This window comes from Aphelocoma coerulescens, chromosome 6 (assembly GCF_041296385.1).
Source record: "Aphelocoma coerulescens isolate FSJ_1873_10779 chromosome 6, UR_Acoe_1.0, whole genome shotgun sequence".
NCBI classification, from domain to species: domain Eukaryota; kingdom Metazoa; phylum Chordata; class Aves; order Passeriformes; family Corvidae; genus Aphelocoma; species Aphelocoma coerulescens.
Window position 1 is genome coordinate 23,074,104 of NC_091020.1, and position 13,631 is coordinate 23,087,734.

Genomic DNA, 13,631 nt, shown 5'->3' on the forward strand with positions numbered 1-13,631 from the left:
ATGGATGTGGTCTTGTTGTAGCAGTGGTCCTGTGGAAAGGTCTGGTCCTTCTCTGGAGGTCCAGTGGTGGCTCCCCCAAGTCCCCCAACCTTGAGATTATATACCCTTGAATCCAGGCAGGTATGTTCAGTACCTCCCCCAAGGCAGGGAGTTTTACAATGGAATGATGTAATCCTATGAGACATAGGATATTTTGGGGAGTCCTTGATGGCGCTTTAAGTGGAGATGACCATCCTTAGGCTGGGTGTAACAAAGAGAACACTACACCCAACTCCTAGGTGGGGTATGCAGCTGTTGCAAAGGACCCACCATTAACAGTTCATCAGAAGGTGATGTAGGTGGTGGTAGAATACATACTCTGGTTACACCTTAAATTGTAATCCAAGACATTATCCGCCCCTTATTCTACACCATCTACATCATACCCAAATTAATCCCCTTCTTTAACTCTACTTACATATATATATATATGTATATACATACACAGTGAAACATTACACACAGTTCTCACTTAAAATTAGGTCCCCTTGAGGTGTACAACGGGTTTCCCCATCTTTCTGCATTACCCACCAAGTGTAATCAGGTTCTCGAGCAAAAACAATCCCATGGAAGGATTTGCCTTTGCCTGAGGTGGGATTATTCCAAACTATCTTTCCTAACATACATCTCATGTGTCCATGTGAGATGTATGTTAGGAAAAAAGTCCACAGGGACTTTATCCCCATCTATGGTGTGCAAGGGTTCTGACTGGGCAGGACCAGCTCGATTGATGGAGCCTCATGGCCTTCACTAAATGCAGCTCTCAATTTTTGAAGGTCCCCCTGCCAAATGCCTTCAAGGTGGTTTTTAGCAGTCTGTTGCACCATTCAACTTTCCTGGCGGCTGGTGCATGACAAGGAATATGGTACACTCACTCAATACCATGTTCTCTAGCCCAGGTGCTTATAAGGCTGTTGTTGAAATGAGTCCCATTGTCCAACTCAATTCTTTCAGGGTGCCATGTCTCCACAGGACTTGCTGTTCAAGGCCCACGATGGTGTTCTGGGCAGTAGCATGAGGCACAGGGTAGGTCTCCAGCCATCCAGTGGTTGCTTCCACCACGGTCAGCACACAGCGCTTGCCTTGGCGGGTTTGGGGAAGTGTGATGCAATCAATTTGCCAAGCTTCCCCATAACTATATTTTGACGACTGTCCACCATATCATAGAGGCTTCATCTGCTTGGCTTGCTTGACTGAAGTACACGTCTCGCAGTCATGGATGACCTGTGAGATACTGTCCATGGTTAAGTCCACCCCTTGGTCACAGGCCCATTGGTATGTAGCATCTCTTCGCTGATGACCGGAGGCATTGTGGGCCCAACGAGCTAGAAATAATTCTGCCTTGTGCTGTCAGTCCAGATCCACCTGAGATACTTTAACCTTGGCAGCTCGCTCCACCTGCTCATTGTTACGACGCTCTTCATTAGCCCGACTCTTGGGTACGTGCGCATCCACGTGTCGAACCTTCACGGTCAGCTTCTCTACCCAGACAGCAATGTCCTGCCAAATCTCAGCAGCCCAGATGGGTTTCCCTCTGCACTGCCAGTTGGCCTTTCTCCAGCAATCCAGTCATGCCCACAGAGCATTAGCTACCATCCACGAGTCGGTGTAGAGATAGAGCCTCGGCCACTTCTCTCATTCAGCGATATTCAAAGCCAGCTGGATGGCTTTAAGCTCTGCAACCTGACTCGATCCACCTTGTCCCTCGGTAGCTTCTGCAACTTTCTGTGTGGGGCTCCATACAGTAGCTTTCCATTTCTGGTTTGTTCCTACAGTTCAGCAGGAACCATCAGTGAAGAGGACATTACCGCTTTTCATTCTCTGGTACTTGGTTATATGGTGGGGCCTCCTCAGCACATGTCACCTGCTCCTCTTCTTCTTCAAAAGATAGTCCAAAACTCTCACCTTTGGGCCAGTTTGTTAGGATTTCCAGAATCCCAGGGCAATTAGGATTTCCTATCCAGGCTTGCTGTGTAATCAGAGTGATCCACTTGCTCCACATGGCATCAGTGGTATGATGTGTAGAAGGAACCTTTCCTTCAAACATCCAGCCCAGCACTGGTAGTCAGGGTGCCAGATGCAGCTGTGCTTCGGTGCCAATCACTTCTGAGGTGGCTTGAACCCCTTTGCAGGCTCCAAGAATTTCTTTCTCAGTTGGAGTATAGCTGGTTTCAGATCCTTTGTATCCCCGACTCCAGAACCCCAGTGATCGTCCTTGGGTCTCCCCAGGTCCCTTCTGCTGGAGGCTCCAGGAAGGATCATTTTCCCTGGCTGCAGTGTAGAGCACATTTTTTACATCCTGCCCTGTCCTGACTGGCCAAAGGGCTACTGCATGGGCAATCTCCTGTTTAATTTGTTCAGAAGCTTGTTGTGATTCAGGGCCCCACTGGAAATAGTTTTTCTTTTGTGACACAAGATAGACTGAGCTTACAATCATGCTGTACTCCAGGATATGCATCCTTCAAAAGCCCACAGCACGTAGGAAAAGGAAAACACCAGGAAAGCCTGGGTTTCTTTCTTGTTGGTCGGTGGAGACATAGCTGCTATTCTGTCAATCACTTTCATTGGAATCTGGCAATGTCCATCTTGCCACTTCACTCCTAGAAACTGAATTTCTTGAGTAGGTCCCTTAACCTTAGTTAATTTAATGGCAAGCTTTCAGGAGAATCTCGATAATCTCTCCTATCTTGAAGAGTTCCCCTGCTGTGTTCCCCCATATGATGATGTCATCAATGTACTGCAGATGTTCTGGAGCCTCACCCTTTTCCAGTGCAGTCTGGATCAGTCCATGGCAGATGGTGCAACTGTGCTTCCACCCCTGGGGCAGTTGATTTCAAGTATACTGCATGCCCCTCCCGGTGAAGGCAAACTGGGGCCTGCACTCTGCTGCCAAAAGAACAGAGAAAAATCACTGGCAATGTCAATGGTCACACACCACTTTGCTGCCTTGGACTCCAGCTCGTACTGATGCTCCAGCATGTCCAGCACACCAGCACTCAGTGGTGGCGTGACTTCATTCAGGCCACAGTAATCAACTACCAGACTCCCTTCTGCACTGGACTTACGCACTGGCCATATTAGAGCTGTTAAAGGGTCAACGAGCCTTGCTGATAACCCTCCACTCCAGCTCTCCAGTTCACAAATCATCTCATGGATGGGAATCACAGAGTCTCTGTCAGTGCGGTATTGCCAATGTTGCACTGTTGCTCTGGCGATTGGTACCTGTTGTGCTTCAATTCTCAGCAGTCCCACAGCAGAGAGGCTGTCTGAGAGACCAGGCAGGGCATTCAGTTGTCTGATTTCCTCTGTCTCTAGAGCAGCTATCCTAAAAGCCCAGCAATGTCCTTTTGGGTCTTTGAATTACCTACTCCTGAGACAGTCTATGCCGAGGATGCACGGGGCCTCTGGACCAGTCATGATGGGATGTTTCTGCCACTCCTTCCCAGTCAAGCTCACTTCAGCTTCCAGCACAGTTAGCTGCTGGGATCCCCCTGTCACCCCAGAAATGGAGATAGATTCCGCTTCCATACACCTTGATGGCATCAGGGTGCATTGAGCGCCGGTGACAACCAAAGCCGTACACCTTTGTGGGGCAAATGTGCCATCAGATCCACACAGTCCAATAGATCTGATTGTCCCTTTCCTCTTCCTGGCTAGAGGCAGGGCCCTTCTAATCCTGGTAATGGTACACATTGCTCTCCTCCTGTAAACATGACCTTGAGGTCCCTTCAAGAGGATTAATCATATCATCATTCCTTTACCATCTGGAGCCTTGTCTATGAGAGACCGGAGCAGCATTGACCCTAGATGAGCTTCTTGTGGTCATTGTTCCTCTTTTCAGCTCATGTAGCCAGGTGGCTAAGGAAGAGGTAGGTTTCCTATCCCACTTCCTCATGTCTTCTCCATGCTCCTGAGGGAAAAACCAGAGGTTATCCTGCAGAGTGTATCCTCTCTCCTTGGCTGGGGGAGATAGGAACAGGGACACCTGTTCCTAATGGCAGAGACTCTTGGTAGTTCCAGCAAGATGTGGTAAATTCTTTCCTTAAGCTCCTTCCTCAGCTTCTGGTGGGCCTCTTCAATTTTCTCTTCCAAGCTTTAGACATGCTCAGCCAGATTTCCATGGACGAGACATGAGTGCATAACAGGGCAGTGACAGCGTCCTTGCAAATTCTTAGTTTGTTGACCAATGCATCCACCTTGTCCTCTCCTTCCCTCCATTGCAGCGTTACTAAGTAGCGGCAATATATTTCTGGTCCAAGCCATGTGAATTTCAACCACATTTGAGATGTGCACTGGGCAAATCTGGATGTCTGGGCATCTGGACATCCCTGGACATCTCAGGGAATCTCTTGTCTTCTGAGAAAATGATCTCCAGCACAGCCAATTCCTTCAGGCATCAGATATCTTGTTCCATTGTGCTCCATTTTCCTTGGTGCACCTGGAGGTCTTCTTTACAAAGGTAAAGTGTCCCTTACACTTGCCAGCAGTTGCTGCCAGAGGCTGAGTTTCCTGGGTTCTTCTGATCCCCTGGTCAATGACCACATCCCAGGACAGAGATCCCAGTTGACCAGCCTCACATCCTTCCTGAATGGTGTCATTAGCTGCTGTGTCCCAGATGTGGAGCAGCCAGGTGAGAACGGACTCATTTGCCTGGCGGGTGAACTCTCTCCGCAGCTCAGGCAGCTCACCCAGGGACAGAGACTGAGTGATGATTTCTGGCTCCATCTCCTCTGCTGGGTGCAAAGGCCCTGCTGCCTCCTCGTCAGTCACTATGCGGACTGATTTGCTCTTCAATTTCCTTTTCTGAGTCGGGGCAACTGCTACTGGCTTAGGGTGTCCTGGCTCAGTGACAGTTTGTGTGGACACAAAAACACCAGTTGTTCTGGTTTCTTTTTCTTCTTCTCAGAGAGTCTGAGATCAGTTTGCATGAACATGGTGCCTGCTGATTTGCTTCTTTTCTCCTCCTGAATACACTGTACCACACCAAGCACTGTCCCAACTCCAAGCATGGTATACACAGTGCAGCATACAGAGAAGAAAAAGCAAAACTAACAACAAGATTATGCTGTCCTTGACATTCACACAGACCTCAATATTCTCAAAAACTGCAGTGTCAGGCCTGAAAGGCTGGAAGAAACTATTCTCTACTCTTCCCCCTATGGGCTGAGTGCGACTATTAATGAGGCCCCAGCGGTAGCAGCCCAGACCAGGACAGGTGAACAAAACTGAATATACATTCTGAATGAGGTTAATTGCCTCTGATGTTATCATGCAATAGACACAATAAACTAAAAAGCAATTTTCATACCATTCCCTGGTCTCAAAAGAAGCCTCACAACTGGCAAATATTTCCCCATATGTGGAAAAATATAGAGAGCAAGGTAAAACATCCATGTAAACATGTCAAGCATCATGGTGAATAGGCAGTTTCTGTAATACAAAGCAAAACTGCAATTCCAACTTCTCTCAGGATGCCACACGTTGGGCACCAAAATATGTGCTGGTTTGAAGGTAAGCCAGCAGGAGGAATTAACCCCACACAAACATCTTGCAAGAGCTTTCAAGACAGCTACAATTTAATAGGAAAATTATATTAAGGCAATAGTACAGCAACACTGGCTTAAAGCCACAAAGCCAGAGTACAACCAGTAACCCAAGACATAAGTGCAGCAGAAGCCTATAAGATTTGATAACAATACAGAAAATAAGAGCCCTTTACAAAGAAGAAAACCTAGATATTTTACAACATTTGGCTGCAAATCTCATATCTAGCACTTGTTCTTTGGCTATTACTTTCAGATCCAAGAAATAACTGTTGAATGCAAAACATAGGCAGTTCTCCTTACTCTACACATCATTTATGCAAACTGAGCAAAAAATGACCAAGCATTATCAACAAACATGTCCTTTTGTGAAGAGGCTCAGTAGTAGCTACTTTTAAGTGAAACAAACTTAACTTAGCTGTTACAACACCTACAATGAAATAAAATCCATTCTCACAGTCTAGAATATATTCAAACTACAATGATTAAGTGTGTGAGACACCAGGATAAACCAATCATTTTAAATGCACTTGAGAAACTAGAAGACAAGTTACAAAAATACAAAATCTAAATGCTTAGGTTCCACCCCCAGATGCACACCCCTTTTCTCATTTCTTTCGGTGTAATGCCTTGCTCCTGCTCAGGAGAACAATCTCTTTACTGGCTCTCTCCTTCCACTTTCATTTTAAGCTATATTGAAGATACCTGTATTTACCTACTGCAGGAATGTATACACAGCCACTCTTTGGCTTTAGGGAGTGCTCTGTTTTGTTAACCTTTATAAAGTATCAGGTACCGTAATATCTAGGCTGCATCTGTTTTTTTGGTCTCTACTGTATAAGCTGATTTCAGATTCATATCCTCATGGGACTAGAAGGGAAGGAAAGAACTGGAAATTCATTTATACATCACAATAAATGAAAACATAAGTAATTCTTAAATGTGCGCTGTCTCAACTTCAAGAGGTTTAAGAAGCCAGGTTATGTGACCAGCCTGTAGTAAATCAACGAGCACAGCAGTCACATGAACTGCATGCAAAGGGTAATAATACCTTGAAATGAAATGAAATGCTGTAGACTCTGGCCTGAACCACATGGGCTTTCACATCATATTTGGAATTCAACAGCTTCCAAAAGCTTGCTATCAAAAGCAAAGGGAGATACTATCTCAGACAGGGTACAGAGACAAAGCAGTATTTTATGACAAACAGAAATATAAGGAACACGCAATGACAGAGGTAACGGGTGAGTGAAAACATCTTTGATTCTGTGAAGGTAAGAGCCTGCAGAAGTAAAGGCCTCACAAAATGACTGACGCTTTGTTCCATACCAGAGAGATTCAAACCCACTTGCTTCCATAGGAGAAGCTTCTATTGTGACAGACTTTAATTCTTTCATACACATTTGAACTGATGGTTAGCTATAATAAAAGTGTTCACCTCTGTGCCCAGGCATCCCTGTACCAGCAACCAGTAGCAGTGCACTGGCATTTTATGAACACATGGAAAATGCAGTTGTACTTCCATGATACTAAAATGTACTAAGTATCTGTACAGGATTTCACAATAAAGATATTTCTGGACAGTAAGCCAAACATCTTTTGAGAGTTACTCTTCAGGTGGAACTTCACAGAACACACCTCTTTTTGAAACTGTGTTGCTGCATCTGACAAAGCTGTATACAGGATCTATCCTTGTTATTGACAAGAGAGTCTGAGATCAGCTCCATTATCTTTTAGGCATTACCAGGATAACAGTAAACTCATCAGTTTGCATAAAAAGCAGACGTGCAAAATAACTAATAATGTAAATAAGCTAGGCATACAGAAATGTTGGAATAATCACTGAAATTTCTAAACCTTTACTGAAGTTTTGCTTTAAAAGGAAACTCTGCAAACTGATGCACAGAGATTTGGGTAGATAAGATCCATTAGAGTTAACTGGCACCCTCTATCTAGAGTGCCATGAATCATTGCAAAAAACTTTTTAATTCAAGGGAAAAACAGAGAATTCATACTTGAAGGAAACATTACCCCTTCAACCTGATCTGACACCCTGCCTTTTAACAGACTATAGCTCTGGAAGAAGCCTAAAATAAAAATAACCCTTGGCCAACACAACGCATTTTAAATCTTCCTAGCAGTTTTTGCAACAAAAACAATACGCTGTAAATACTAGCCTGGAAACTCAACAGAAACAGAGTCCAGCAGCACCCTGCCTCACCATAAACAAATTTATTTTATATTACTCATATAAAGGCAATTAAGAAGAGTACAATTTAATCTACTGAAGCTAACTAAAGCTCTACACTTGCTACATAGAGAAGGAACGAAGAAAAAGGGATCAGCCAGAAGAAAAAAAATTCTAAGTGGCTTATGCTGGTGAACATCTGAATAAAGGATTTCTTGATCTGCATTCAGGAGAGGAGAGGAATAATAGCAAGAAAATGGCAGTGCTTAGTTTTTACCTGCCAACTAAGGAGCATCTCCTTACATGTATGGTTTTTATCACTGTCCATGCTAAGACATCAAAATGTGAAGAAATACAGTTATGTAAAAGAGTCAGGTTTAACCTTGCACATAGGAAAAACAAAAGTCTTCTAGCATCTTCAGTATAGCACTGACTACATGAGGCAAAATATACTGGAAATATTTCTGCTTATTACACTTTTTAATTGTTTTCTTATCCATTGTACCATAATTATTCCAGGAATCTACAGTTTTTTTGACCCTGGAAAGGAAATTCAAGTTTTCACACTAAGTATTTGATTGTGATTGCTATTCAAAGTCAACTTCCAAAAGTGACGGGTTTTTGTTTGGTTTGGGAGTGTCTGGTTGGTTGGTTTGTGTTGGGGTTTTTTTGTTGGTTGGGGTAGGAGGCTGTTGATTTTTTAGAGTTCTTTTTTACATTTTCCAGCATTTCTTCCCAATAATCATTATTTAGAATCACTACTTTCAGGCTTACCCTCTCACTCTACAGTTCTAAATCACATCCAAGTTTTCAGTAGCAACATGCAGGTAGTAGGAAGAAGAAAAACCCAATAATATCTAGACAGCATTGTCATTGGGGTTTTTTTTTTTTCAGGGTATTTATAACCGATCAGTTACTTTTATGTATTATTTATAACACAGTATTCTTTCTATTCTCTTTGTGCTTCTCTTCAGGTGGGAAGCATGCCCCAGAGCATTCCTGGAATCCACCAGTGAACAAGCAGGATCACTATATTGAACAACACACCTTCAGAGAAAGATACCTGCAATGGTTTGCACATGCTCCCTGAGGGCTAAAGCTCTTTTTGTATGTTAAGATAAACAGCATAACTATGTAATTAAGTCAAAGAGCCTTAGATATACAGAGCTCAGGTTTTCAAAACGCAAGGTTAATGTGTGACCGTGTGAGACCACCTAATCCTGGGCAGCCCACCCTCGTCAGCACTAGGGCTGGATGCTCCCTGAGAGCCTCCTTGTAGGAAATGTTGATGCAGCAATTCCAAATGCTAAACTGCTGACATGAAGAGAACTGTATGATGCAGGCTGTTGTTGTGTAGACGTGGAAACAACAGTTTCATGTTTAAGCCACAGGACATGCACAGATGGAGTGGGAAGAGCCCACAGTCTAGAACAGGATGAGATAATTCCTATCCATCTTCAGGAAGAAAAAGGAGGGTGGCTGCCCACAGACCACCCATAGATGACTGGTCAACCCAGGGACCCTAGGGATAAAATCCAGCCTCCCACACTACCTCAAGGCAAAATCAGGAACACTGAGTAAGAAGGGAATGTTTCAACATCCTTAGGTTGTCTTCTCCAATGCTTTATTTCCTTAAGACTGTACAGTCTTTTTAATTCATAGCCAATGCAAAGGAGAACATTTTCTGTCGTCAAGCTTTAATGGCACCAGAGACTCTTCTTTCCTTCTACCTGCAAGACAGTATCATTCTTGTTGCTTCCATTTCAGTGCTATTCAGTTTGTTTACATCTCTCAAAAAGCTACAGTCAGCTGAGGCTTCAGCTGACTTCAGCATTTAGGTTTTCCTCTCCAGGTATTAACACAAATTCTTCTCTTGATATAATCCCCAAAGTAGTTTACTACTTTTACAATCCTATCACTTTTCAGACATCTGTAACTTGTGCCTTGATAAAACAAGTCTGTCTGTCCTGTTTTTCAAATTTATCAAGATCGTTTTCAATTCTGAGCATGTCCTTTAAGGCACCTACAACTGCTCCCAACTTAGCATTAATAAAAATTCAGGTGGTTTAATCAGTTTTAAGACCTCTCTTACTTACTGAACATAAATACTTTTATAGTAAGTTGACTGACATATTTATCAAATTCAAAACAAAGAACTTGACTGATCTATAGCTATTGACTATCACTTATTATCTATAGTAGGGGGAGAAGAAATGTATCAATGGAACCACAATATGTTTACATTAACATTGATGCACAAGCAAAGCTGCAACCTTGCATTACCACTAAACACAGCTGGAGATTATCACAAACAGCCTCTTCAAGTTTTAGCCTCCATATCAGATTATTTTTAAATTACACAATACAAAATTGACAGTCTAAATGTTTGAGTTTTTCAAGTGATGAAATCCATTAAAAATGTTTTAGAGCATGTTCCAGCACACTTAGGGATCTCTGTACACAGTTTAAACACATTCTAAAGCCACCAAAAATTGTAAGAGTTCTGCAACTTCAACTCATTCTCAGATATTTCCTTTGCCATCTTCAATCATTCTATAACAATGCTTTAGATGAGTGATAACTTCTCTTCAGAATTATTCAGACATTTACCACAGTTCACATCTTATTGTTTATGTTCCTCCATAGTGAAAGGCCACCAGATTTCTGTAAAATAATTACAAGCTTTTAAAAATACCCAAATCATGTCAGAGTAATTTTGAATTTTAAAATAACTTCTTCAAATGCTGCACCCTACCACACCTCTTCATGAATGAAAGAATTGTGAGAGGTCCTTTCATTGCAGCCCAGGTATTTTAGAGAACTTTGCAAACCAGAATCAATCTTCTAGCATCAACAGCCTAAGAATCCAGAACATGCTTCTAAAAGTCATTTTCTCTCTTGCTATTTTTGTGGCTTAAATGTATCTATAAAATAGTTAATGTGCTTAGGAGTATTATCCTTCTTGTTCTGCTCTCACCAACTAACAAGATTAGTTGTGTGTCCATGTGTGTGTGTTCCTTTTTTCCCTTAATACATACAAATTACTTTATGACACTACAGGCAATAGTGTTTTCCACACGAATACACCCAACTGAATCCTCTTTAAGGATTCATTTTCCAGTTTCTCCTTTCTTCTGGCCTTTCTTAAACTGGGCTTAACTTCTTAAACTAGCTCCAACTACAAGCAAATGACACTAGAGTATCTCATTTGATACAAACATTCTACATGGAGCTGAAGATCTCTTCTGTAACGACAGGTCTGTCAGATTATTTAACAAGCCACACAGAAAAATTAGGAATCATAATTAAAAAGAGAGAAGGCAATTACACTTCAAGTTCAATCCATCGGAATTGAGGGGTCTCCTCTGTACCACAACCTTTTAGAACAAAAAGTGATAAAACCCACAAGAAATAGAGAATTGCCACAATTGCAGGTTATCCAAATGTGAATTAGTCAGATTTGGTCCCACAGAGCCCAATCTTTCACCACATGTGGGCAGCCAGAGCTGCTAACTGTTTTTTTTTTTGTCTTTCTTGCTCATCAAGGTACCTGTGCATTTCTGCACACAGGCAATCACGTTAACAACCTGGTAGCAGCTCCTTAGGTAACCAGTTATTCTCTGGTCACACCATACAGAAACAATTGGGTAGTCCGCATTTTATGATGAAAATAAAAAATCCAGTTTCTAAAAGTTCTACATTACTGCACATAACCCTTAGGATTTAGGAAAAATATATGTCTGGAAAGATGCTAGCCCCCTGTTTGGTCCGTATTTCATTATCCCTTTCAAAGGAAGACACAATTCCATTTCTCTATCAAAACTTGTCTTGTATTTTGACTGCCAAAAAATGCTTGTATTTGCTCAGTATTTGCAATTAGAACTACTGCTACAAATATATTAATCTTTTTAGAATACTTCAGCAGATGGTTTTCCATCCTTTGAAGAAGTCATGTAATTGAATCTGACTGCTTGCAAAAGCAGTAACTACTATGACTGAAAGGGTGGGAGAGCTAATGTAGATTTTTACCCCTTAAGCAGCTCTCCCAATAAACTAATACTGGCCTTCAATTATCATCCTCCAGTCCAGAACTCATTTTTACTTATGCACAAGTACTGCTCTCCGAAGTTACAGGTAATTCTTAAGGGCAAATGTAATCCAGAAAAAAACTCTGAAGATTTTTATTGGTTTTGAACTTGTTGCACTAGGTACCTACACATCACTCACAGGTGAAAATCAAGTACATTGATTAATTATTCAACTAATGCAAAAGGAGGTATTGGTAATTATGCACTCAAAAGAAGAAAAAAAACAGGCCAGCCACAGCCACATGCTATTATAATGCATGGCTTGTGACTACCCTGCTCCCAGCTACAGCAGGGAGCTACCTTTTCATTCTGTAACTCAGCACTATACAAGCACCAACCCAAATCATCCCATCCTGCCCAGTTCTTTTCCAAACAAGGTGAGAGGATGCACATGAACAGCCTGCAACTCCCTAAATAGAAGAGTTAAAGATATCACTCCAGATGTTCAATAGAAGAGATGTCAAATAAATTAGTACCATTTCTAATTTAGTTGAACTAAATTAGCTGAAGACTGTCCATTATTTAGCTAAATATCAAATTAAGTTACAAACTTTTTTCTAACAATTATATCTCTGATATTTTAATTCCAATTAAGATGTCAAATTCACATTATTTGAAGGCTCTTGTGAAAGAATCATATTTAACTCTGTATTGCAAGATAATGACATCAGTGCCAGCAGGGCAGCAATCTGCTGCACCCACAGGGGAAAGGAAGCACTCCCATCCTATCATCTCTCAGCTGACACACAAAAAACCCTAGACCCTGAAAGGAGCCATATTATTCCCTCAAAAACAAAACAAACAAAAAAAGACAAACCAAAAAGCCAAAACACCCAAACCCAACAGAACTGACAGAGAGGCTGGAGGGCAGTAAGACCACCTTTTTGAATACCTACCCATACACTGTCAGATTGGTACAGACTATAACCGGTTTCTCACCCACCACAAAATTAATTTCTGAATCAATTCAATGGCTTAACTAGAGCTGTGCTTAACACTGGATTTTGTCCTTTTATGAGACGAGGTAAGAAAAAAGACAAAACTCCTTACATCACAAGCATATATACACGTTACCTGCTGTTAGTCTCAACGAAAGAACTGTGACATCTGTTCTAAATGCAAGTATTACTAAACCTCCTCCCATGCCTTAATAAAAACTCTAATACAAAAACATGCATGAACTGGCAGTGTGGCAAGTATCAGTTTCAACTTCCTTTATGGACAAGCCATGCAGCTACATGTTAGCTGCTGCAGAGGAAAGAGTGCTTTTGTTTCATTCCTAAGTTGATAGAGATCCTTTCTGGTGCTGTTTTATATTGTGCAGGAAGTAGTAGTAGTTACAAATTCCAGTAAATGAAGTTTTGCCAAGACAGATGACCCTTCCTTCCTATGTTATAGAACAATCACAGTTTCAACACGTGGGCTGAACAACAATCAGTATAGCACCATAGCTTTTGTTTTACATACAACTAAAATCTCCTTAAGAAAATGAACTGCAAGTTTTTTTGTGTTGGCAAACCTGACTTGTCCATGTTTAGGTTCTGACTTGGTTATGAACAAGCACAGTACAAAATCTACCACGCACAAGAGCACTTTAATGAAAGGATAGGGCCCACAGGGGAAGGAGATTTCAAGATACAGAACAAGACTCTAGATTGTTAAAATGGACCACATTTCTATACTGAAGATAAGCCCACCATCTGACTGTAGTAAACATGCACAAGCCACAGTCTGGCTCCCTTGGGGAGGGTTTCATGATTCCCAACAAGATCT

General features: G+C 41.9%; 1 protein-coding gene across 1 annotated transcript in view; it reads right to left on the minus strand.

The window, feature by feature from the left end:
• Window positions 1–13,631, minus strand: part of LCOR (ligand dependent nuclear receptor corepressor) — a 60,545-nt gene that overhangs the window by 15,420 nt on the left and 31,494 nt on the right. The window lies entirely within an intron of this gene.